This window comes from Heteronotia binoei, chromosome 7 (assembly GCF_032191835.1).
Source record: "Heteronotia binoei isolate CCM8104 ecotype False Entrance Well chromosome 7, APGP_CSIRO_Hbin_v1, whole genome shotgun sequence".
NCBI classification, from domain to species: domain Eukaryota; kingdom Metazoa; phylum Chordata; class Lepidosauria; order Squamata; family Gekkonidae; genus Heteronotia; species Heteronotia binoei.
This window is the reverse complement of record NC_083229.1, coordinates 104,416,459-104,440,899: the sequence shown is the minus strand read 5'-3', so window position 1 is coordinate 104,440,899 and position 24,441 is coordinate 104,416,459.

The window sequence follows — 24,441 nt, the reverse complement described above, 5'->3', positions numbered from 1 at the left end:
TTCAATTTATATCCTGCCCGGCGGTTCACAATTTAAGGGTTCTGTCCCTTGACCTCTTTAGACTGCTACATAGAATACAGTGACAACCAAATGGATAAAAACCTGAGGCATTTGAACAACAGGTGAGGGGCTATGACTGAGTGACAGAGCATCTTCTTGGCATGCAGATGGCCCTAGGTTCAGTCTCTAGTAGTAGATCGTAGGAAAAATCATGAAAACACATTTAGGATTAAATAATTAAGCACATGATGGATTCTGAACAGATTCTCCTTATGTGTGTTTCCAGCTGAAGTTAGTCTCCTTTCAAGCCTTCACCCTTGGAGCAGTTCTCTAACTGTTCAGACTCTTCGATTTGTAGCTGCCTTACATGGCCCGTAATGAGACCATGACTGTTTCTTTCTTTTTCTTTTTAAAAAGATTCATTGCTTATTTTCCTCTTGGGGGGGGGGGGTGTCCAAAACAAGAGAGCCTGCTCCCCCTCCCAGAACCTGCCCAAGATAAGCTCATCCAGTTGCTTGCATTTTCAGCACAGCTGTGTGCAATTAAGCTCACTTCAAGATCCCTAGCCATTTAATGTCTTCCCACCCATCTTCACAATATGGCATAAGGAGAGTGAAAGCTTTCCATCATTCTTCCACGTAATTATTTCTCTTCATTGCTGCTTCTTTCTAGAAGCAGCTCCATGAAACGTTTCTATTAAAGTATTATGGTTTAGTGCTAGTGTCAAATACTAAGAGGTATTCATAAAGGAATCCCCCCTCCAACAATCATACAAAAGCATTGCTTTAGCTGCAGTAGAAAGCCACTGGTTTCAGATACAGTGCTTGAAGTCCCATTACGTTATGAGAAAATTCTCAGCACAGCCCTCAATGCACACATTCTCTCCCCCCGCCCCATATTAATTTTCTTATTGTTGTACCTCATACCATATTAGTATCATATTTGGGCTTAAATTATGCCTTTTTCTTTTTTTTTCTGGAAATATGACTTGTTCCTTTTAAATGCTTATTGCCTGAAGTCACATTATTTGCTGCCTAAATGTTAATTTCAGTCTTTTAATATGCAGTGTGAAAGCTTTTGACAGTTTGTCAGACGGAGTCTTATAAAAGATACTTCTTAGCACTAAAGAGAATGGCTTTGCACTTTACTGGTCATAGCCTTGTTTTCAACTGGCTGAGACAATTCTTACATGGCAGTTTATTTATTTGAAACCAACTGGTGCTCATCGAATTCTGATGGGCTATTCTTGTCTACCTTCAAGTTGTTTCAAAGGTTGTTTTGCTGGAACAGGAATACTGTTCCCTGCAAGGCTGCTCAATGACATGAGGTGGATGAAGGCCTTCCTTGGCCTTATCTGCAGTGGACGCAAGAGAGGGACAGGGTGGGTGGGTGGGTGGGTGGGTGAGGGAAGGCCCACCATACAGCTCATTTGCCATGCTTTCCATTCCCAGGAGGTTCCTTCATCCTCAGCCATTTTTATCTGTTCCCCTGGGGTCACGCACAGACAATGGACACCCTACAAGTGCCGCCTTTTAAATATAAAAACACACAAGCAGCTTTCTGTGGTAATTACTGATGTTTGGCCAAGAGGTTCTTCTTAGGGGTTTGGAGATCTTCCTGTGGTCTTAGCTGAAGTTAGGTTTCCTGAGGCCCATGCAAGGGTTTGTTCAGCTATCTGTCCCAAGATAATGAAATTCTCTCATCTAAGACCTCTGCTGTCCTTGTAGGTAGGGTTGCCATTGCTAACCTCCAGGTCGAACCTCAGGTTCTCCTGGATTTGCTGCTAATCACCAAAAGCTTTCTATCAATTCAGCCTAGGCCATAAGATGGCCCCTAACCTTGATATGGCTGGCCTGGCCATTTGTGTCATGCCACAGTAACATTGAGACAAGACTACCATCATGTACTGCACATTGAAGAAGAAGAAGAAGAAGATATTGGATTTATATCCCGCCCTCCACTCCGAAGAGTCTCAGAGCGGCTCACAATCTCCTTTACCTTCCTCCCCCACAACAGACACCCTGTGAGGTGGGTGGGGCTGGAGAGGGCTCTCACAGCAGCTGCCCTTTCAAGGACAACCTCTTTGGTCTCCCAAAAATCAACTTGGAAACATCAGCTGTTCCAGAATGCCATAGCTTGGGTATTAACTGGAGCTAGGTGGAGCATGCATATTACTCCCATTCTGCAGACACTCCATTGGCTGCTCATCTGTTTACCAGGCTCAGTTTAAGGTATTGGCTGTTGCATACAAAGCTCTTCATGGCCCTGCCCACTCTTATTGCAGGACCACCTCTTTCCCTGTGTTCCACCATGACAACTTTGCTCAAGCCAGCAAAGATTTCTTCAGGTGTCAACCTGCAAATGGGCAAAATCAACATCTGCCTGTACGTGTGCTTTCTCTGTTGTAGTTCCTTTCTTGTGGAATGGTCTGCCCAAGGAGATCAGGAAAGTTTCCCACAGGCCATGCAAAACAGAACTATTCAAGAGGGCTTTTGTGCGTAGGTAATAGGGTTACACTGTACAAAATGGTTTTGCATACTAGCTTGGATAAATGATTAGGGACTATACTGCTGTATGTATACTGCAGGAACTTAATTATGTAATTTCTGTACTTCTTGATGTGTCATGGGAATACTTATGGAAAGCTTCTGTTCTTTCTGGTGGTTCCAGACTTTGAGAATCCTAATTCATTGGTTACTGAATCTCCCATTGTGTTGATTGACTCACTATGAATAATCTGCCTTTAGTCCCTCTGAGAAAGATGGACTATAGATAATAATAATAGAAAGAAAGAAAGAAAGAAAGAAAGAAAGAAAGAAAGAAAGAAAGAAAGAAAGAAAGAAAGAAAGAAAGAAAGAAAGAAAGAAAGAAAGATGTAGTGGTTAAGAGCAGGCCTCATTTTGGGCAAGAGCTCACAGGAGCAGAGCTCTGGAACCTCTAAATGTTATTGTGCTCTTTCTTTCTCCCCCCCCCACCCCCAAAAAAATACTTGCTTCTGTGAGAATTTTGTGAACTTTAAGATTTGACAAACTTTCTAATATTTTCCCCCACAAAAAAATGGGGAAATAACCAAAACATATAAAGCAGACAGATGGAAATCTTCATCATGCCACTGTGGCCACATTTGTTGTTGTTGTTGTTCAGTCGCACAGTCGAGTCCAGCTCTTTGCAACCCCATGGACAAAGTCACGCCAGGCCCCTCCTGTCTTCCCTCCGAAGTCTGCTCAAATTTGTGTTAGTTACATCAGTAACATTGTCCAGCCATCTCATCTTTTGGCATCCCCTTCTTCTTTTGCCTTCTGTCTTTCTCAGCATCAGGATCTTCTCCAGTGAGTGCTCCCTTCTCATTTGGTGGCCAAAGTATCTGAGCTTCAACTTCAGCATCTGACCTTCCAGGGAACAGTCAGGGTTAATTTCCCTTAGGACTGACTGATTTGATCTTCTTGCAGTCCAAGGGACTCTCAAGATTCTTCTCCAGCATCCCAGCTCGAAAGTATCTATTCTTCTGCACTCAGCCTTCCTTATGGTCTAACTCTCACAGCCATACATTATTACTGGGAATACTATAGCTTTGACTATACAGACTTTTGTTGGCAATTTTGTGCCCACATAGGAGAAAGTAATTTTAAAAGTATGATGTGAGTAAGGTTTTATTATGACAATTATAATTCAAAAATAGTTTTAAGGTAGATGTGGAGCTGATATAATTTAGTACACCTTCTAGTGATGTCAGAGGTGTGTGGCATCTGCAAATGAGTTATGCAAATGAGTTGTGCTAATGAGTTCCGGCGCCTCTTTTTCTACAAAATCATCCCCGGTTAAGAGTGTCAGACTAGTATCTGGAAGATCCAGGTTTGAATCCCTGCTCATGCCATAGAAGCTTGCTGATTACTTTGGGTTGGTCACACTCTCAGCAAAACTACCTCACAGGGTTGTTGGAAGGATAAGATAGAGGAGAGGAGAATGATGAGCTGCTTTGGCTCTCCAATGGGGAGAAAGTTGGGGTATATTAATTAGAACCATAGAATCATAGAGCTGGAAGGGACCTCCAGGTCTAGAGTTGGAAGGGTCCTCCATCTAGTCCAACCCCCTGCACAATGCAGGAAACTCACAAATACCTGCCCCTAAATTCACAGGATCATCATTGCTGTCAGATGGCCATCTAGCTTCTGTTTAAAAAACCTCCAAGGAAAGAGAGCCTACCACCTCCCGAGGAAGCCTGTTCCACTGAGGAATCGCTCTAACGGTCAGGAAGTTCTTCCTAATGTTGAGCTGGAAACTCTTTTGATTTAATTTCAACCCATTGGTTCTGGTCCTACCTTCTGGGGCCACAGAAAACAATTCCACACCATCCTCTTTATGACAGCCTTTCAAGTACTTGAAGATAGTGATCATATCACCTCTCAGCCACCTCCTCTCCAGGCTAAACATCCCCAGCTCCTTCAACCTTTCCTCATAGGACTTAGTCTCCAGACCCCTCACCATCCTCATCGCTTTCCTCTGGACCCGTTCCAGCTTGTCTGTATCCTTCTTAAAATGTGGTGCTCAAAACTGAACACAATACTCCAGGTGAGGTCTTACCAGAGCAGAGTCAAGCGATACCATCACATCACGTGATCTCAATACTATACTTCTATTGATACAGCCCAAAATAGCATTTGCCGTTTTAGCCACTACGTCACACTGTTGACTCATGTTCAGCATATGATCCACTAAGACCCCTAGATCCTTTTTGCACATACTATAACCATGCATTAGATTTTTCCTACCTAAATGCAGAACTTTACATTTATCGTTAAAATTCATTTTATTGGTTTTAGCCCAGTTTTCCAGCCTGTCACTTTATTGAATTAATAAAATAAATAAGAGCAGTTTCTCCGGAGGAAATGGCAGCTTTGGAAGGTGTACTCTATGGCATTACATTTCCGCCATGCTTCTCACCTGTCTAAACTCTGCCTTCCCCACATATTGCCCCCAAATCTCTAGGAATTTCCAAAACGGAGTTGACAACCCTACTTACAGACCTGGGAGGGGGAAATTATTTTCCCCCAAACCATTAAACTAGATTAAAATTAAAGATTGTGTTTGTTGATTATAGTGATGATGGTTTTATATGTTTTATGATAGTTCTACTTGATTTGTTCTGTATTTTAGCTTTCTTATTAGCTACCTTGAAGACCCATATGGGTAAAAATGTGACTTATAAACTTTCTAAACCAATCAACCAAAAGTATAGTAGGCATCAGGGACAATTGTCCCTGGGCCTTGTAGATCAAGGATTTCCAAGGAGTGACTCAGTGCCAGAACCCCATACATATGTAGTAATATCTGTGCCAGCATTCAAGGAACATCTGTCATAGGGTTGTACTAAATGACCTGAGCAGTTGTGAATGTAATGTGTTTCCCCATTTCTATCAGCCTGATTCATTTCTAGTCTTCGTGAAATGAGAGGGGTTTACAACCGTTGTCCCTTTTTATAGGTTATTTGTTACATCATGCCCATCCTATTAGGGTAGTGTGAAGGAATGAGCTTTGTTCATATGGAATATTACAAGCAATGATATTTGTTGCTCTGTGACAGCTGGGACCAGGAACATATTCCATCTTAGTAGAACTACTGAAGTTGCATGACAGCTGAAATGTCCTGGAGGGAATCGGTGCTCACCTGTCCTTGTTTCTTTTCAGGTCTTCATCTAGGTCAGAAACATTCAAGGAATATGTTTCAATATTTCCAAAACAAAATTCAGTGGCAGATCTCCTCTTTCAGAAAGACTACCATTTCCAGGAGCAATAATTCACTTTTTAAAATTTTGGTGCTGGCTAGGTTTTTAATATTTTTTCCAGTTAGCATTGACTACTGTGTATTGGAATGTTTATTAATGTAACTTAAAAAGCCAAGGTGCATTAGGGGATAGGGTGCAACCATATGCATCCTTTTAAAATGTCAGCTATTTCCACGGAGCTCTGTGATGGACTTTCAAGGGTTAATGCCTAGCAGAGTCTGAGAACCTCTAAGTGACAAACTGTTCAAATGGAGGAATTCTGTGGAGAGTGTCAGTTAAGAAATGACAGTTGGGAACTGACAGTTGAAGAAGATCAGTTTAGAACTAAGTGGGGGACAGGGAAAGAGGCAAGACATCACTTCCAGGGGACATCATCATGCCGCACACAAAGACCTCCCCAACAGGGACCAAGGTAAGACCTGGCAACCCTAACATGGACCAAAAAGAAATAAAAAATGTATTTTCCACAGGTTCAAGGAGTGGATCTTGTGAATAGCTCTTTGCTCTTCTGCCCATCATTGAAGTTGTTAAGTATGGAAATCTCTAATGTGTTCTCTGTTTTCAAAATGCTTTTTATGTTGAAATATTTCTGAAGGGCCTAATACATTGTGTGTGTGTGTGTGTGTTGCCACATCTGTAACTCAGCCTTTTGTTTTGCAGTATTGTGTCAGAAAAGGTAGTGATTAGAATGTTTTATGAATTAGGGTTATAACACAGAGGATGTGTTTGTGGGTTTCTGCCGCGAGGTGAGCAAGTAAGTCTTAGCAGTACTTTGTGCGAAAAGGATCTAGGGGTCTTAGTGGATCAGATGCTGAACATGAGTCAACAGTGTGACATGGTGGCTAAAAAAGCAAATGCAATTTTGGACTGTATCAACAGAAGTATAGTGTCCAGATCATGTGATGTGATGGTATCGCTTGACTTTGCTCTGGTAAGACCTCACCTGGAGTATTGTGTACAGTTTTGGGCACCACATTTTAAAAAGGATATAGACAAGCTGGAACGGGTCCAGAGAAGGGCAACCAAGATGGTGGGGTGGGGGTGGGGTCTGGAGACCAAGTCCTATGAGGAAAGGTTGAAGGAGCTGGGGATGTTTAGCCTGGAGAGGAGGCGGCTGAGAGGTGATATGATCACCATCTTCAAGTACTTGAAGGGCTGTCATATAGAAGAGGGTGTGGAATTGTTTTCTGTGGCCCCAGAAGGTAGGACCAGAACCAATGGGTTGAAATTAAATCAAGAGTTTCCGGCTCAACATTAGGAAGAACTTCCTGACCGTTAGAACAATTCCTCAGTGGAACAGGCTTTCTCGGGGGGAGGGGGGGACTCTCCTTCCTTGGAAGTTTTTAAACAGAGGCTAGATGACCATCTGACAGCAATGAAGATCCTGTGAATTTAGGGGGAAGTGTTTGTGAGTTTCCTGCATTGTGCAGGGGGCTGGACTAGATGATCCCAGAGGTCCCTTCCAATTCTATGATTCTAAGTTGCCTGACAGAACTGAGGCTTATAAATTTGTGATAGGCCTCACACTGGGTAGAGGGTTCTGCAGGAGAATGTATATCTAAAAGGAGATAGGCATGCAGCTCTCAAAACACAGGGAACTGTCTGCCCTGCTTGTGACCTTTCTTAGCTGACTGATTGAGAAGGAAAGGGAGAAGCTAATGCGCCCTACCTTCATAGTTCAAAGCCGGTTACATTTTAAATGGTAGAAAGCACAATAAGAAGGGGAGGAAAGAAAAACACCTAAGGTATGAAATCTCCCCCCACCTCCCTGCACCACTCATGCAGTATGCAAGCTACTCAGCTTTAGTGCTTCAGTGCTGCATTGGTTTAATAAATTCTGTTGCTGACCTCAAAGCAACCGTTGTTCATCAGAAGGGCGATTCCAGTGTGAAAGTGATGAATTCGTTTTCATCACAAGTCTCAGGCCTCAATAAACACAATGGATTCCTATCACAGTACAGTTATTAACTGAGCGGCTTTATCTACCTGTTCCTTCCGTTGTGAACACTGAGTTGTATACAGCCTTGAATCAAAGGGTCACAGAATGTGCTTCTTCAGTCTTGTTATTTCTCACTTTTACATTTTTTTTCCTCTGCCTAGTCTGTGCATGTCTATATGTGTATTTGTAGCCCTGTTTAGATGTTTGATTTTGGAGTTCCATTCATGTGTGAACATGCCTCCTCAAAAAACTGGGATTCCATTTATGCCAGGTGAATCTGTATGTGCATGGAAAATACACGTTGCCCCATTTACACAAAATGGCATTCAAGCATCCTGGTAATGCATGGTTGGAGCACCAAAACTGAGTATCTGGAAAGGGCTTTACTTCATACCTGTGAAGTAGGTTCTAGTATATGAAAACTTATATGACAAATTTGTTGGGAAATTTCCATTACTACTTTGCTTCTGGGTTTTCAGCATGGGATCCAGTTTCCAGTGTCTGAGTCTTGATTCATATAAGATTTTTCACATCTATAGGACTTTTCAAAATTTACATTATACCTTTGGAAAGCAGGGTAGGTATTAAAAAGGGCAATGTGTCAGAAAAAAAGAGAATAATTTGATTTCTGAAGAAAAAGGGTTTTTTTTAAAAAAAACACACACACACACACATCCCACAAATATTTCCTCCATTCTACACACTGCATAAGAGGTAAAGGTAGTCAGTCCCCTGTTCAAGCACCTAATCATTACCAACCCATGGGGTGATATCACATCACGACGTTTTCTTGGCAGACTTTTTGTTATACAGTGGTTTGCTATTGCCATCCCCAGTCATCTACAGTCATCTACACTTTATCCATAAAACATTCATTCATTCATCTACCTTCAATTTATAACCCACCCATTCCAAAAGCGGACTCAGGGTGGCTAAAAGTCATAGTAAATAATAAAACTTCTAGTTTTCCCAGTTGAGCAAACATGTAACCGGTTTGGTGTAGCGAGCCGGTTTGGTGTAGTGGTTAAGTGTGCGGACTCTTATCTGGGAGAACCGGGTTTGATTCCCCACTCCTCCACTTGCACCTGCTGGAATGGCCTTGGGTCAGCCATAGCTCTGGCAGAGGTTGTCCTTGAAAGGGCAGCTGCTGTGAGAGCCCTCTCCAGCCCCACCCACCTCACAGGGTGACTGTTATGGGGGAGGAAGGTAAAGGAGATTGTGAGCCGCTCTGAGACTCTTCGGAGTGGAAGGCGGGATATAAATCCAATATCTTCTTCTTCTTCTTCTTCCTAACATATTCAATGTGTGAAGAACAGGTGGAATTAAAGATTACCTGCTATCTTTAACTCAATCTTGTTTTAAATGGATTGGGCTTCCCAGTGATGTTGTGTATTTGCTTCTGCCACTGCCTGCTTTCTTCCCAAGAATATCTGGTTAGATAGTTCAGTCTTTCTTTTCTTAAGAGCTCGTGTCAGGTTCTGATATGGATGGAATGACCTTACAGTCAAACATCTGCCTTGGAAAGCTGTCAGTCTTTGTTTCAGATATCACCATTTTGGGCTCATCTATCTTGTCAGAGCCCCAAACAGCACAAGTTTCCCCTCTCCCATCCTCACCCCATTCAGAAACTCATTTTTTGTTAACTCTGATGCATTCCTGCTTTCCTCAATCTGTCAGCACAGTATTTCTACTCTAGTTGTTAGGGGAGCAGGGGAGAAAGAAATCCGAAGATATAGGTATCAAAAAATCCTGAAGCACTACTGTATCTGTCATGTCAGGCTTCTGAATTTCATTAGCATTGACAGCAAAACATGATGGTTCTTAATTGAGGATTCACACCTGTGGTATGACAGCAGCTGCTGCTTTTTTTAGGGCTACCTTTAGGCCTCTTCTGCAGCTCTCTGTCATTCTGAGGAACTGCATTTGCTGAAACTAGCAAACTGGAATCTTTAGGAATTTAAACAAATATGAGTTTTCAAGATGCATAAACCCAAGAACAATCTTTCTTTCCTTCGGTTTCTTATGAAGTGAATGCCGTTGCTTATAAACCTTAAGAAGGATGAACTGAAGGAAAAGAATGAAATTACCCTCCAATGTGGTCACAGCTCGAACTTATTCATTAGGTGCTAGTTTCCCACAAAAAAAGTTCAGCAGAACTCTGACCTATAATTGGTAGGGTTGCCAGCTCCAGGAAATACATGGAGATTTGGGGGGTGGAGCCTAAAAGGGTAGGGTTTGGGGAGGGAAGGGACTTCAATGGGGTATGATGCCACAGAGTTCAATTTTAAAAGCAGCCATTTTTTTTTTCCAGGGAACTGATTTCTGTCATATGGAGAGCAATAGTAATAGTGGGTGATCTCTAGCCACTACCTGGAGGTTGGCAGCCCTAACAATTGGAGAGCAATGAGAGATGGATTGGGGCAACTGCAACCCACTTTGTTAAAAAACGTAACATGTAGTCTGGCCTTTAGAAACAACTTCTATTGAAAGCAGTGCAGCGTACTTTAATGTGTTTAGGACTGGGCTCCTGCCCCGTCAGCCCAATCCTGAGTCATCCCCTAGCCAAGCCTTCCAGCCACTGCCCCCCTGTACTTAGTAGTATTCTTTATATATGTAATTGGTGCCCCACCAAAAATTGGTGCCCCTCTTCCCAAATGTGCCCTACTAAACGAAAATCCTGGCCATGTGTTCTGCTAAATGAAAAATTCTGGCTACAGGCTTGGCGGGGTATAAATTCAATCTCTTCTCTTCTTCTTCACTGAACATGAGTTAGCAATGAAACGTAATGGCTAAAAAGGCCAATGTGATTTTGTTGTTATCACTTTACTCCACTCTAGTTAGACTTCACCCAGAGTATTGTGTTCCTTTTTGGCCACCACAATATAAGAAAGATGTTGACAAGCTGGAACATGTCCAGAGGAGGGCAATGAAGATGGTGAGGAGTCTGGAGACCAAGACCTATGAGGAAAGGTTGAAGGAGCTTGGTACATTTAGCTTGGAGAGGAAATATGATAACCATCTTGAAGAAGAAGAAGAAATTGGATTTATACCCCACCCTTCACTACCCGAAGGACTCTCAGAGCAGCTTACAATCTCCTTTCCCTTCTGCTCCCCACAACAGACACCCTTTGAGGTAGGTGGAGCTGAGAGAGCTCTGACAGAAACTGCTTTTGAGAGAACAGTTCTGTGAGAGCTATGGCTGACCCAAGGCCATTCCAGCAGCTGTAAGTGGAGGAGTGGGGAATCAAACACAGTTCTCCCCGATAAGAGTCTGTGTACTTAACCAGTACACCATACTGCTTCTCAGTATGGTGTCATATAGAGGGCTGTCATATCGATGATGGGGCAAAGTTGTTTTCTGGTGCCCCAGAAGATCAGACTAGAACCAATGAGTTGAAATTAAATCAAAAGTGTTTTGGGCTAAACATTAGGAAGAACTTCATGACAGAGTGGTTCCTCAGTGGAACAGACTTCCTCAGGAGATGGTGGACTCTCCTTCTTTGGAGGGTTTTAAGCAGAGGCTAGATGGCCATCTAATAGCAATGCTGATTCTGTGAATGAAGACAGATCATTTGAGGGAGGACAGGATTGGTTGCATTAGTACTTTGTTACCCCTGAGCCTCCCCTCCAATTGTCACTATGGACAATTAGTTCCAAATGGATTGTATAGCAGTGCTTTAAACCAGGCATCAGCAAGCTTCCTGCCTGTGCCCATCATTGTATGACTTGCCTATGCCTGCCATGCTAAGAGGACACCAGACTGTGGTTCACAGACAAGCTGCTCAGCCCTGCATCCCTGTCATTGAGAAGACAGCACCAGAAGCATGTTCCTGAGATGTCCTAAAGAAACTACATTCTCCCTTGAAAGCTGCTGTGCAGAGAAGGTTTGTCCACCATGTACTACTTTCCAGAGATCAGTCAGTGCTTTGGAAATGCAGATGCAAAGGCATCAATGCTAACAGTGAACTGCTGCAACATCTCCTGGCCAAACACAATTCTTCCTGCTACAAGCTTCTTGCACAATAGAGTATTGTTGAAGATGATTATCTGTCAATGACCACATCATACCTAACATCTCCTTCTATTGTTTTATCATTGTTTCCAGGGAAAGATCTGGCACTAAATTGTCCACTCCAGCACTTTTGTGTAGAAGATGGTTTGCACTCAGCAAACTATCATCACCCATCAAATCTTTTGTCCCATCTCCTGGGAGCCATCTCCAGGTAGTTGTTCCTCCATCACATGACCCTGTCTTGGGACATGAAATTGGCTATAAGAAGGCCATGTTTTTGACCTCTCAGGTGTGTCTCTGACAGTACCCCTACCTTGCTGCCAGAGCCACCACCAATTCCTGATCAGTTTTGGGTCCTCTTATTGTGAGTAATCCTAGTCGTCTCTTGCGCCTCTTCTCCTTCCCATCTTCACTGGAGGATCATCCTTCTTCCATCGTCAAGAGGTAACTTATAGTCCTGTTTGTCTTCCCTCATATGTCCCTATCAATTCTCCCTTCTATTTTCCTAGGACTGTGTGATTGATGTTGGTTTGTGTTTCTTGTGAATGCCTGAGAATCTTTTAAATAAAAATCTATTTTTAGCATACCAATCTCCTTGTTATTTAGGAGGGCTCCTGGGTGAACTGACTCCCATATACACAGATTATCGACCCCATACATTTAGAAGAAGAAGATATTGGATTTATATCCCGCCCTCCACTCCGAAGAGTCTCAGAGCGGCTCACAATCTCCTTTACCTTCCTCCCCCACAACAGACACCCTGTGAGGTGGGTGGGGCTGGAGAGGGCTCTCACAGCAGCTGCCCTTTCAAGGACAACCTCTGCCAGAGCTATGGCTGACCCAAGGCCATGCTAGCAGGTGCAAGTGGAGGAGTGGGGAATCAAACCTGGTTCTCCCAAATAAGAGTCCGCACACTTAACCATTACACCAAACCGGCTCTCCGGTTTGGTGTAGCCATTTAGCCATCTTAGCCCACCTAACTAAATTCCCCATACCTCTTCTGAGGGCAATTTGACTTACAGCTTAGTTCTTGTAGCCCTTCTTTACATGCCCAGGGAAATGCTGATCATTTTTATTTTTATTTTTTTAATTGATGGAATTTATATACTATCCATCCTGCCAAGGTAGGCTCAGGGTGGGTAACAACATAAAAAACATATATATTAATTAATTAAAATCCTAAAACCTGACTTTGTTACCCCTGATGTCGGGAAGAAATTTTCTCCAAGCCAGTTTGGCCAGGGATCCTGGAAGGTTTTTTTGCCATCTTCTGAGCATGGAGCAAGGGTCACTGGTGTGGTAGTAGGAGGTAGTTCCTGCATAATGCAGGGGGTTGGACTAGATGACCCTGGAGGGTCCTCTTTGCTATGCAGTTTGAGACAATTTAAGTTACAGACTGAAACTTGTTAAAATAGATGATTTTATATACAGTATGTCACAGAAGTGAGTGCAGCCCCTCTCATTTTGTAAATATTTAAGTTTATCTTTTCATGTGACAACACTGAAGAAATGACACTTGGCTACAATGTAAAGTAGTGAGTCTACAGCTTGTATAACAGTGTAAATGTGCTGTCCCCTCAAAATTACACAACACACAGCCATTAATGTCCAAACTGCTGGCAACAAAAGTGAGTATACCCCTAAGAGATAATGTCCAAATGGGGCCCAAAGTGTCAATATTTTTGTGTGGCCACCATTATTTTCCAGCACTGCCGTAACCCTTTTGGGCATAGAGTTCACCAGAGCTTCACAGGTTGCCACTGGAGTCCTCTTCCACTCCTCCATGATAATGTCACGTAACTGGTGGATGCTAGAGACCTTGCGCACCTCCACCTTCCATTTCAGGATGCCCCACAGATGCTCAATAAGGTTTAGGTCTGGTGACATTCTTGGCCAGTCCATCACCTTTACCCTCAGCTTCTTTAACAAGGCAGTGGTTGTTTTGGAGGTGTGTTTGGGGTTGTTATCATGTTGGAATGCTGCCCTGCAGCCCAGTCTCTGAAGGGAGGGGATCATACTCTGCTTCAGTATGTCACAGTACATGTTGGCATTCCTGGTTCCCTCAATGAACTGTAGCTCCCCAGTGCCGACAGCACTCATGCAGCCCCAGACCATGACATTCCCACCACCATGCTTGACTGTAGGCAAGACACATTTGTCTTTGTACACCTCACCTGGTTGTCGTATGGTTTGAGCACTGACAGGCTGCCCCCCCCACCCCTTCAACCTCTGTAGCAATGCTGGCAGCACTCATATGTCTATTTCCCAAAGCCAACCTCTGGATATGATGCTGAGCATGGGCACTCAACTTCTTTGGTCGACCATGGCGAGGCCTGTTCTGAGTGGAACCTGTCCTGTTAAACCGCTGTATAGTCTTGGCCACCGTGCTGTAGCTCAGTTTCACTACTTCACCTTGTAGCCAAGTGTAATTTCTTCAGTGTTATCACACGAAAAGATATACTTAAATATACTTTACAAAATGTGAAGGGGTGTACTCACTTCTGTGATATACTGTATATAGTTATCAATGGGATATTCATGTTACAGATATGCAACAGTTTGTCATCTTCACTGCAGACACCAATAAAACTCCCCCTATTTGTGATGTTTAAAAAGAATTACCACAGAATGGTTTGGAATTCAGGCATTCAAACTTGAGGCAGAGAGTTCCTTCAAGCAGCTGGACTTTAATTTCAAATAATGAACAAAAAAGGGGGGCTAGCACCAATACGTTTGAAGGGTTGACTTTAGCAACATATGTTCTGAAGGAACTTGCATCAGTTTAAAAGAATGATTGCTACAATTTGTTGGACACTATAAGATTGTCTGACTGAGCCGCTAGGCTAAGAGCATAAAGCAATAATGTTAATAGAAGTAAAGATCACCAAATACTTTGGTAGAGTTGGTTTAGGGCTTTAAATGGAATAGCAACTGACATGCCCAGCTAATTTATAGAATATTTGCCTCATTTTAGACTTCTGCTCATATTTAAAATTACACTCTTTTAAAAAAAAGAAAAATGGAGACTCAGGTTTTTTTAAAAATGCAGATGCAAAATAATCACAAAGTCAAATGTCCTTGAGGGAAAAAAAAATCACAATAGGTATTCTGAATTCAGTGTTTCTTTTGTACTGCTGATTGATTTCAACACATTTTATCCAGTCTATGGATAAAGCTTAAAGTGACTGTTCTATAATGAGGATAAATGGACACAAATCTGACATCAAGAATCACAAAATTGAGAAACCTGGAGAGCATTTCAGTCTCCCAGACACGCAATGGCAATGAGTGACCTCAAAATAGCCATTTTATTGAAAAGGAATGTCAGAAACAGACTGGGACAGGAGATTATTGAATTACAAGTTATTACAACACTCAGGACAATGGAACCCCTGGGGCTGAACAGAGACATTGGGTTCTTATCTCACTATACATGCTAAGTTACTCAGTTCTTGCTTATATCCAGAAGATGCTATTAGTCTCAAACTTAGTTCTCACATCTGCTTTTAAACTCTTTTATTAACTCCAGCCAATAGGATGGGCCCCACTCTCCTGACGGCAGCAGTATGTCACTTCTGGCTCAACTGTTTTTAGTTCTGGCTGGGCTGCCAGAGGCGGTCTGCATCTGTTTGGGTTCTGTGAGGCCATCCAGACGCCATGATAGAATATGTTTGTCTCCAAAGAATTGAAAGGACTTGAGGGAAGCTTGACACACATTTTTGGTTTACTTTTCCATCTCAAGTCCTATGAATATGACAGTTAAAAAAAGTTGGCCATTCTTTCTTGAGGTCTGTGGGATGTGAGTTTTGAAATTTCTCCTTGGAGTACAGCTAATGTAGGAAATGTTTCATATGTTTCTTTCATACCAGAATAAGCACAGAATGTAAAGTTAATGAAAAGTGATAACTTCTCAGTACCTAGATGAGTCTGTTCCAAAGACTCATTATACAGTCTTCATTTCTGTTGCACGGAAAGTTGGATAAGCCTAAAATAGCCATGTCTTTCTTTAAACCAAAATTCAATTTAAAAAAACCCACAGTCAGGAATGTAAAAGTGTTTTTGCAATGCAGTGTTAAATCCAATGAAGTTTTTTTTTTCAAAATTCCATCCCTTAGCTCTGCTACTAATTAACGTTATCAAGACATAGCAGGATTATGCTGCCTCCTTTTCATCTCTGCAGGACGAGTAGCTTCAAATATCCTCCCTTCTCCCATTAACAGTTGGATGTCATTTGGAAATGAAGCCACAGAAGCTGCTATTCTCGGCAGAGCACTTGCAGCCCTCTCTCTGGGGCATGATGTAAAATGAAATACGCATTTTGCCTTTTTTTTAGGCGAAGTGTACGTCTTTTTTTTTTTTTTAAATGTAATCATACATTTTCTCACATGAAATGAAAAGCTGCAAATTAGCAGGGAGAGCAGATTCCTGGATGTGCAATCTGTTGAGGGAATGGGTTTAAAAGAATGCAAAGCCTTTTGAAAAGAAACCCCTTTTTTACTTTGGTAGCACTATTAAGCTTCCCCTTTTGCAGCCTAGAATTCGTGTCTTTGAGTTTGTTGCTGTAGAACTGAGATGCAGTCACGGTCATTTAGCCTCCTCACTCAGTGCATGATTGTGACTTGTTTAAAATTTCTTTTTGCTGTAAATTCACCAAAAAAGCACCTACTATTTTTTTAAAGGCACCCAGCTCTTCAAGATGGGGAGGGAGAAACAAAGATTACTCTCTGAAAAAGGAGTTGTCTGGGGCTGTTAAACCACTTTAACCTTTGCAAGATGAATTGTTCTTCATGTTCTGATGTAAAAGTACAAATACAGCCAAAGCATGAAGGATTAAGGTGTTGCATCCATTGGTTACCTTTGCTATTTGAATAGAAGGATGGCTGTTTAGGAAAAAGAATGAGTCTGCCTTGGAGGGAAAAGGTATGTGAGTATCTGCTGGAGAGGAAAACTCAGGAATAGCCTTTTGACAATGAACCTCCTTCTAAAGTCTTGGGAGAAACTTGGAAATGGGGGTGAACAGTGAAACTGTCAAGTTTGCAGATGACAATTCCCCCCCCCCCCCCCCGTTATATCACAGTCAATTTATGGTGACCCCACTGAGCTTTCAAGGCAAAAGACATTGAGAGACGGTTTGCCATTGCCTTCCTCTTCAGGGCAACCTTGAACTTTTTTGGTAGTAGGGGTCATTTTGTAGAAAAAGAGGTGCCGGAGCTCATTAGCGCAACTCATTTGCACAACTCATTTGTGTATGCCACACACCCCTGACATCATTGGAAGCTGTACTAAATTATATCATTTTAGCATCTACCTTAAAATGCTTCTTGAATTATTACTGTCATAATAGAACCTTACACCCATTATACTTTTAAAATTACTTTCTCCAATGTGGCCACAGTGGCATGATGAAGTTTTCCATCTGTCTGCTTTATATGTTTTGATTATTTCCTCGTTTTTGTGGGGAAAATATCAGAAAATACGTCAAATCTTAGAGTTCAGCAAAATTCCCAAAGGGGAGTTGAACAATGGACTCCAAAAGCAAGTATTTTTTTTTTTTGGGGGGGGGGTGGATTATGAAAGAAAGAGCACAATAAAATGTAAAATTTCCCACTCGCCTTACAGCGCTTTCACGTTCCTCTTCTCAGTGGGGCTTCCTTCCGATTTCACACTATCTACCCCGGGGCTGCAAGTAACATTGGCGTTTTTGCGCAGCAAACAGAAACCTCTAAAAAACAGTTTCTGTTTGCCATGCGAAAACACCAATGTTACTTGCAGCCCTGGGGCAGATAGTGTGAAATTGGAAGGAAGCCCTGCTGAGAAGAGGAATGTGAGAGTGCTGTAAGGTGAGTGGGAAATCAGTCTATCTATTGTTGCTTTGGGGTCTGCTCTCCCCTTCCATGAGACAGTTCTCTTGTCACTTTTGCCTTTTGAGTGAGGCATTTTATCCATTCTGGGATTTGTTTTTTCATTTTCTTTGTTTTTCTAGTGTGTGGGCTATTGGGCCTACAGTTTACTTGCTGAGTCCATCAGAGTTGTTTATTTAATTTACTGACAGCATGTTCTCACTTACCTGGGCATAACCCCATTGGACTCTCTGGGATTAACTGAAGCACAAACTGAAATTCAATATAGCTGCAATGTGATTTTTTTTAAAAGCACAGATTACTATGTACTATGATTTTAAATAACTGATTTTATCAATCCTATTACACCCATCTTTTACCACTTGAAAATGTTTGCATCCTGGTAACTGTATGAACTAAGTCAAAGATCTGGGCTGAATTCCCTATTTCGTGGGTGTTGGCAAATACAGAAAGGCACCCAATTGCTGTACGATAGATTCCAATTATGTCATTCAAGATCCTAAAAATATAACAGACTTTTAATGTGTCCTGAACTGTGTCCTGACCTAGATGGTCTAGGGTCGGCTAGCCTGATCTTGACGGATCTTGGAAGCTAAGCAGGGTCAGCCCTGGTTGACATTTGCATGGGAGACCTCCAAGGAATTCCAGAGTGCAGGCGAAGGCAATGGCAACCCACCTCTGTTAGTCTCTTGTTTGGAAAACCCTACGAGGTTGCCCTAAATCCACTGTGACTTGATGACTCCTTACACACACAAATTCAAATGAATAACACAGCTATAGAGCATTTTCAGACATTTAAAAACAACAAACGTTGAGGTGTGACTAAGAAAAGCAATGCACTGTATTTGTTAAATAAGTTACAGTAAACAAACATCTTAATTACATTACAGAGACTTAAGCAGATTTGTAAAGCCATTAAAAAATCAATAGCGAGCTTTCAACTAATGAATTAATTAATGAAGTGTAAATGTTGAATGTCCACTTTGGCTGGAGTGCATTTTGACTTTTGATAACATCACTGAGCAGCAAAAATGTAATAATGCTAACAGTGGTTATGAAAACAGGTCAGTCCTAGCTTGGCACATTGGAATACATGTGGGACATTATGACACTCTGCACAAAAGCTGCTGTTCTCTTGGCATCTTTGCCATTCAGATCTTGTGCTGAGATCAGTGGGATACTGAATGAGAGAGTAACTAATTTTTATTGTGTTTTTGCTTTGAGAGAGTACAGTTAATTAAATTAGCTCCCAATTAGCTGGAAATAAAAACACAAGAAAAGAAAAAATGTTAAAAATTATGTAGTGGTTTGAAACAAATTGCAATAATGATCTCAATTTAGACTGAATACAATTCCTTTCTGCATGATTTTATTTTACATTTGTTGTCCTGCAATTCAGTCTTTCTAGACAGATTTGGAAGCCAGGATAGCAGATTCAGGGAGGAAAGGGTGTTCTTGTGCATGGTCATTTTTATGAGCTCATAGAAGCTTGGTAGTTTATATTGCAGATACTTGCTGTTCGGAATAGCTAGTAACACAAGACATTTCATGTTTCAGATGTCAAGAATCAAACTCAGATGTTGATTATTTTTTGTGTAAAGTCAAATAATAGGTAGAAAGCCCTATGACCAAAGTCCTTTGCCTCACTGCTGAATTGTGTAGACCTAATCTACAGCAGTTTGTATACTGCAGACAATCCTAAATTCAAAGACCAAGAAAATTGAACCGAGGAGGTGAATTCTTTTTATGAATAGCCATGTTGGCCAATTTCCTCCACTATTCCCCTTTCCTTGGTTAGGCAGCCTTCATGGGAGCTCTTTCTGTGTTAAACAAGATCATGATGGCATCTTGCTTGCTTCAGGTCTGCTTCATCATATGTAGAACTGGTTGTGTTGGTGTTGCTCCAATTGTTGAAGCAAAAAGTGCAGTGAACTTTCCCTCCTGTAGATAGATCCAGGTGGGCAGCCGTGTTCTAGGTGGGCAGTAGAACAAAGCAGAGTCAAGTAGCACCTTTAAGACCAACCAGGTTTTATTCAGAATGTAAGCTTTCGTGTGCTCTAAGCACACTTCTTAATTATTAAGAGCAATTGATCACTTAACTTTCATTACCCCCATCACATAGTATGCTTGATTTTGTGGCACAGAAAAGGTGCTTTATTCAGACTTCGGGTGTCCGAAAGCAATAACAGTTATTGAAGGGGGGGTGTGGGGGCAGAAAGAAGAACGTAAGAAGAAAATTCAGTATAACAGAACAAAAATATTGCAACTTTCACATGCACAAATAAATCACAGATGCGTAACATGAAGTTCCCAGCTATCAAGCAGCTAACTTCTTGTCAAAATGTAGATTTGCAGCTTTGCCCATCTGTGTTCCTAGCTAGCTTGGCTGAGATTGCGGACCGAGAAATCCTTCTTCTTTGCATCCAGGCCAAGCAGGTCAAGAGATTTATTGTCTTGGGAAGATTTGATTTTCCTGTATGACGCTTGGAAGGCTTCCCCAGGCAGTCAGTGGCCTCCCAAGTGGACAATGAAAAGGGGTCACGTTTTCATGACACAGCTTTTATAGAACAAATATTAAACAGTTCTCTGACACAATGTGGAGCCTAGGGATGGTAGGTAGAGATGGGCATAAACTGGAAAAATGTGGTTCGGTTTGTGGTTCATGGCATGCTTGGTTCGTGAACTGAGAACAATCACAAACATTTAGGGATTAAATGATCTGGTTTGGTTTATTTATTTATAAGAACATAAGAGAAGCCATGTTGGATCAGGCCAATGGCCCATCCAGTCCAACACTCTGTGTCACACAGTGGCCAATATATGTGTGTGTAGGTGTGTATACACACACACACACACATATATATACACACACTGTGGCTAATAGCCACTGATGGACCTCTGCTCCATATTTTTATCCAATCCCCTCTTAAAGCTGGCTATGCTTGTAGCCACCACCATCTGCTGTTTATTTATTTATTTATATATTATTCAAATTTATATTCTACCATCCCCATGGAATGATGTTCATGAGGTTTATAACTCATTAAAATGACCCTCCCCCACAGTGTGCTAGAGACACCAAACTCACAGGAGATCTCCAGCTGACTCCCCTCTACTTCCCTCCAAATTTGGTCAGGATTAGATTTACAGGTTCTGAGTTACAGCCTCACCCCCCCCCCCCCCAATAAGGTGCCTCCAGGAAAATGCTTTCTGGGGAAATGCCTGTTTGGTTCATGGCCACCCCTAATGGTGGGGTTTGGAGAGGAGAGGCACCTCAGCAGGGTATAATGGCATAGTGTGCACCTTCTAATGCAGCCATTTGCTCTAGGGCAACTGATTTTGGTCATCTGGAGATCAGTTGTAATATCAGGAGAACTCCAGGTGTCACCTGGAGATTGGGAACCCTAGATTTTCCCAGGGATTTCAGGTCTCATATAAGCCATACACGGCCCTAATTTCAGATTGCAGCTATGAATTAGGGAATAGGCTCACCCATATGGCTTTACCAATATAAATTCTTCCTCTGTCCGTACTGTTGTTAGTTCTGCAAAAGAAAATCAGAAGGTCAAAGAGCAGGTCCATTTTAACTGCTGAAAATCAAATCTTGCCATGATCCTGTCCTGAAATGGGGTCCCAGTCAACTGCTATTTGCCTTTAAGATTTATTAGGAGGATGCAGTTACAGATCACCCATATCTTGCCTAGCTGTATCTTGAGACCATATCTTGGTATGGTTTCCAGCCTCAACATATAGCCTGGAGATCTCCCAGGATTACAACTGAGTTCATTCCAGACTACCTCTGGAGACAATGGTTGCTTTGGAGGGTAGACTTTTGGGCACTGTACCCTCTTGAGATCCCTCCCCTCCCTAAACCTTGCCCTCTCCAGGCTCCACCCCCCAATCTCTAGGAATTTCCCAATCTGGAGTTGACGCAAGCCTAGTTCTTGGACTGATTCCTAAACCTCCATACATACATGTTCATTGTCCTGGTTTTTGCCATTATGCATTGCTGCTGAAAGATACTGCATGGAGTTAGGTCAGTGAGCTACAGAGTGCATGCATTGGCATAGAGAAGGTGTGTGTGTGAAGTGCTGTAAAGTCACTTCCAACTTACAGTGACCCTTTGAATCAATGTCCTATAAAATGTACTATTGTTAACAGCTGCTCTCAGGTCTTGCAAACTAAGGGGTGTGACTTCCTTGATGTAGTCAACCCATTTCATGTTGGGTCTTCATCTTTTCCTGCTGCCTTCACCTTTTCCTAACTTTATTGTCTTTTCCAGTGACTCTTGTCTTCTCAACAGAGAAGGTGCTTCCATACAATTCAGACATAACTCATTCGTTCAGTGGAGGGTTTTAGTATAATGTTGGGGGAGGGGGAGGAAATGTTGTTGATATTTTGTGTTTATCTTAGATTTCTTAAAGAAGGTCGAAATAAATTCTAATTTTTGTTGTTGGCTGATTCCCCCACCCCCAACTGGGATAGGGATTATTTCCTTGGTTGGAACCAGGCTTGCTGTTGACTTTCCCATGAGAGTTCCTAGGTCTTTAGAAGCTGTAACAAAAGCAATGATTGAGAAGGTGAATTTTTTTTGCCATTTTTCCATTTCCATGCTGATAAAAGCATGGAGAGCCAGTTTGGTGTAGTGGTTAAGTGTGCGGACTCTTATCTGGGAGAACCGGGTTTGATTCCCCACTCCTCCACTTGCACCTGCTGGAATGGCCTTGGGTCAGCCATAGTTATCACAGAGGTTGTCCTTGAAAGGGCAGCTGCTGTGAGAGCCCTCTCCAGCCCCACCCACCTCACAGGGTGTCTGTTGTGGGGGAGGAAGGTAAAGGAGATTGTGAGCCGCTCTGAGACTCTTTGGAGTGGAGGGCGAGATATAAATCCAATAAAAGCTTTACCTGCTGAACTTTTCATGTTGAATTCTTAAAGACACAGACACTTTCCCTGGTAGAGGAAGCCTCTAGTTGTGGACTTGTCTTTTCTGCATGGCTTACCACTATTTGGAACAGAGCTTTATATTCCTAAAGACAGTTTCACAAGATATCTTTCTTCACGTTGGCACTTTAAAAAAAAATCAGCTATGAAATCTGAATTCTGACTGCGACCTAAACAACAAAGAAGTCTTAAGTGCCACTACTACAGTTGCTGCAAAAGAGCCTGAAATATTTACACTGAAATATGCTATTGTCAATTTAGATAGATTCCAGAATATCTGGGATGGGGTAGAAAGAAACCTCTTTTCCTTCCATATTAATAATGTCAGAAGTAAAAGTAATATGTGAAAAAGAGCTCACCTAATCAGAGCTTAAGATGGTTAGATGCAAATCAAAATGAAACAAAGCAGTTGAATGCTAATTTAATTGTTTGCTCTCTGTGGTAAAAGCGTCCCTGAATAAAGTGGAAGTAATTAGCTTGATATGAAAGAACAAATCTATAGCCCTTGCTTCTAATGACTGCACATAACATAACTAACTTTTATTTATTACATAGGAAAGAGGAAGGCCTTGGGAAGAGTCAAGGCACTGACACCAGCACCTTCTTCTGTCCTTCAAGTGGTTGTTCCATAAAGCTCAGAACCTCATTTCTATCATTCTTGTTTAATGCTGTTTCAGCTGTAGAGAATCAGTGGTTTCCAGCTGTGGTCAGTTTAACGCCATCATGTAGATGTATGGGTCATCCCGGGAAATAAAACACTGGACTAGTTAAATGTTTGGTGACTTTTAGCTGTTGGTGATTGTGAGAGGTGAACAGTTTCCAGATGGTCTAATATCAACGTTTCTACCCTTTCTTTTAATCATGCTGGTTCTGGAAGAATTCTAATTGAACCCAATTAAGTTATTCTAGGCTGAAATCTTAGATGACTTAAAGCAGGTTTTTAATAACTTTGGTTGATGTCTGTCTACACAAAGAAAGATTTTATCTAGGGACCCTTCATAAGACGCTTATTCATAAAAGTGAAATGCTAAAGCTATTCCTTTTCTTTCATTTACCTTTTTTGTGATTGGTCAGTAAGTGATATGATAATTGGATGAAAGTGTTTCCTCTGGATAAAGTCAACTGAATCAATGGTTGACAAAAAGCACCCCTCCCCCCAATTGTCAAAAGCTAAGATAGGGCAGACAATAACCACTCATAGGAATAGCCAAAATTATGACTGTATTTTGGTTTTTCAGTGCCTAGCTACATGTAATACTTATGACATGACAGCTCTGCTTGCCACAGGGTCAACCCCTGGTGGATGCAGGCTTGATGGCATTTCCAGTTAAAGGATCTCAGGTAGCAGGTGTGCAGAAAGGCCTTCCTGTGCCTATAAAGCTGGAGAGTCACTGCTAGTCACAGAAGGCAATAGCTTGATGGACCAATGGACAGTCTGACTAGAAGGCAGCTTTTGTCTTCCCATGATTACCCTTGCTCTTCCCCATCCCAAATTCTAGGGGAAAATGGTACGCACATGAAGCTACCTTATATAGCATCAGACCCTTGGTCTATCAAGGTCACAATTGTCTACTCAGGCAGGCAGCAGTCCTCCAGGGTCTCAGACAGAGGTCTTTCACATCAACTTCTGCCTGGTCCTTTCAGCTGGAGATGCCAGGGATTGAACCTGGGACCTTCTGCACACCAAATAGATGCTCTACCATTGAGACACAGCATCATCCCCAGGGTTTTTTTTGAGCAGCAACACACAGGAATGCAGTTCCTGCTGGCTTGGTGTGGCCTAATATGCAAATGAGTGCCTGTTGGGCTTTTTTCTACAAAAAAGCCTTGTGTGAAACAATAGTGACATCATGGAGTGTGGCCTAATATGCAAATGAGTTCCTGCTGGGGGTTTTTCTACAAAAC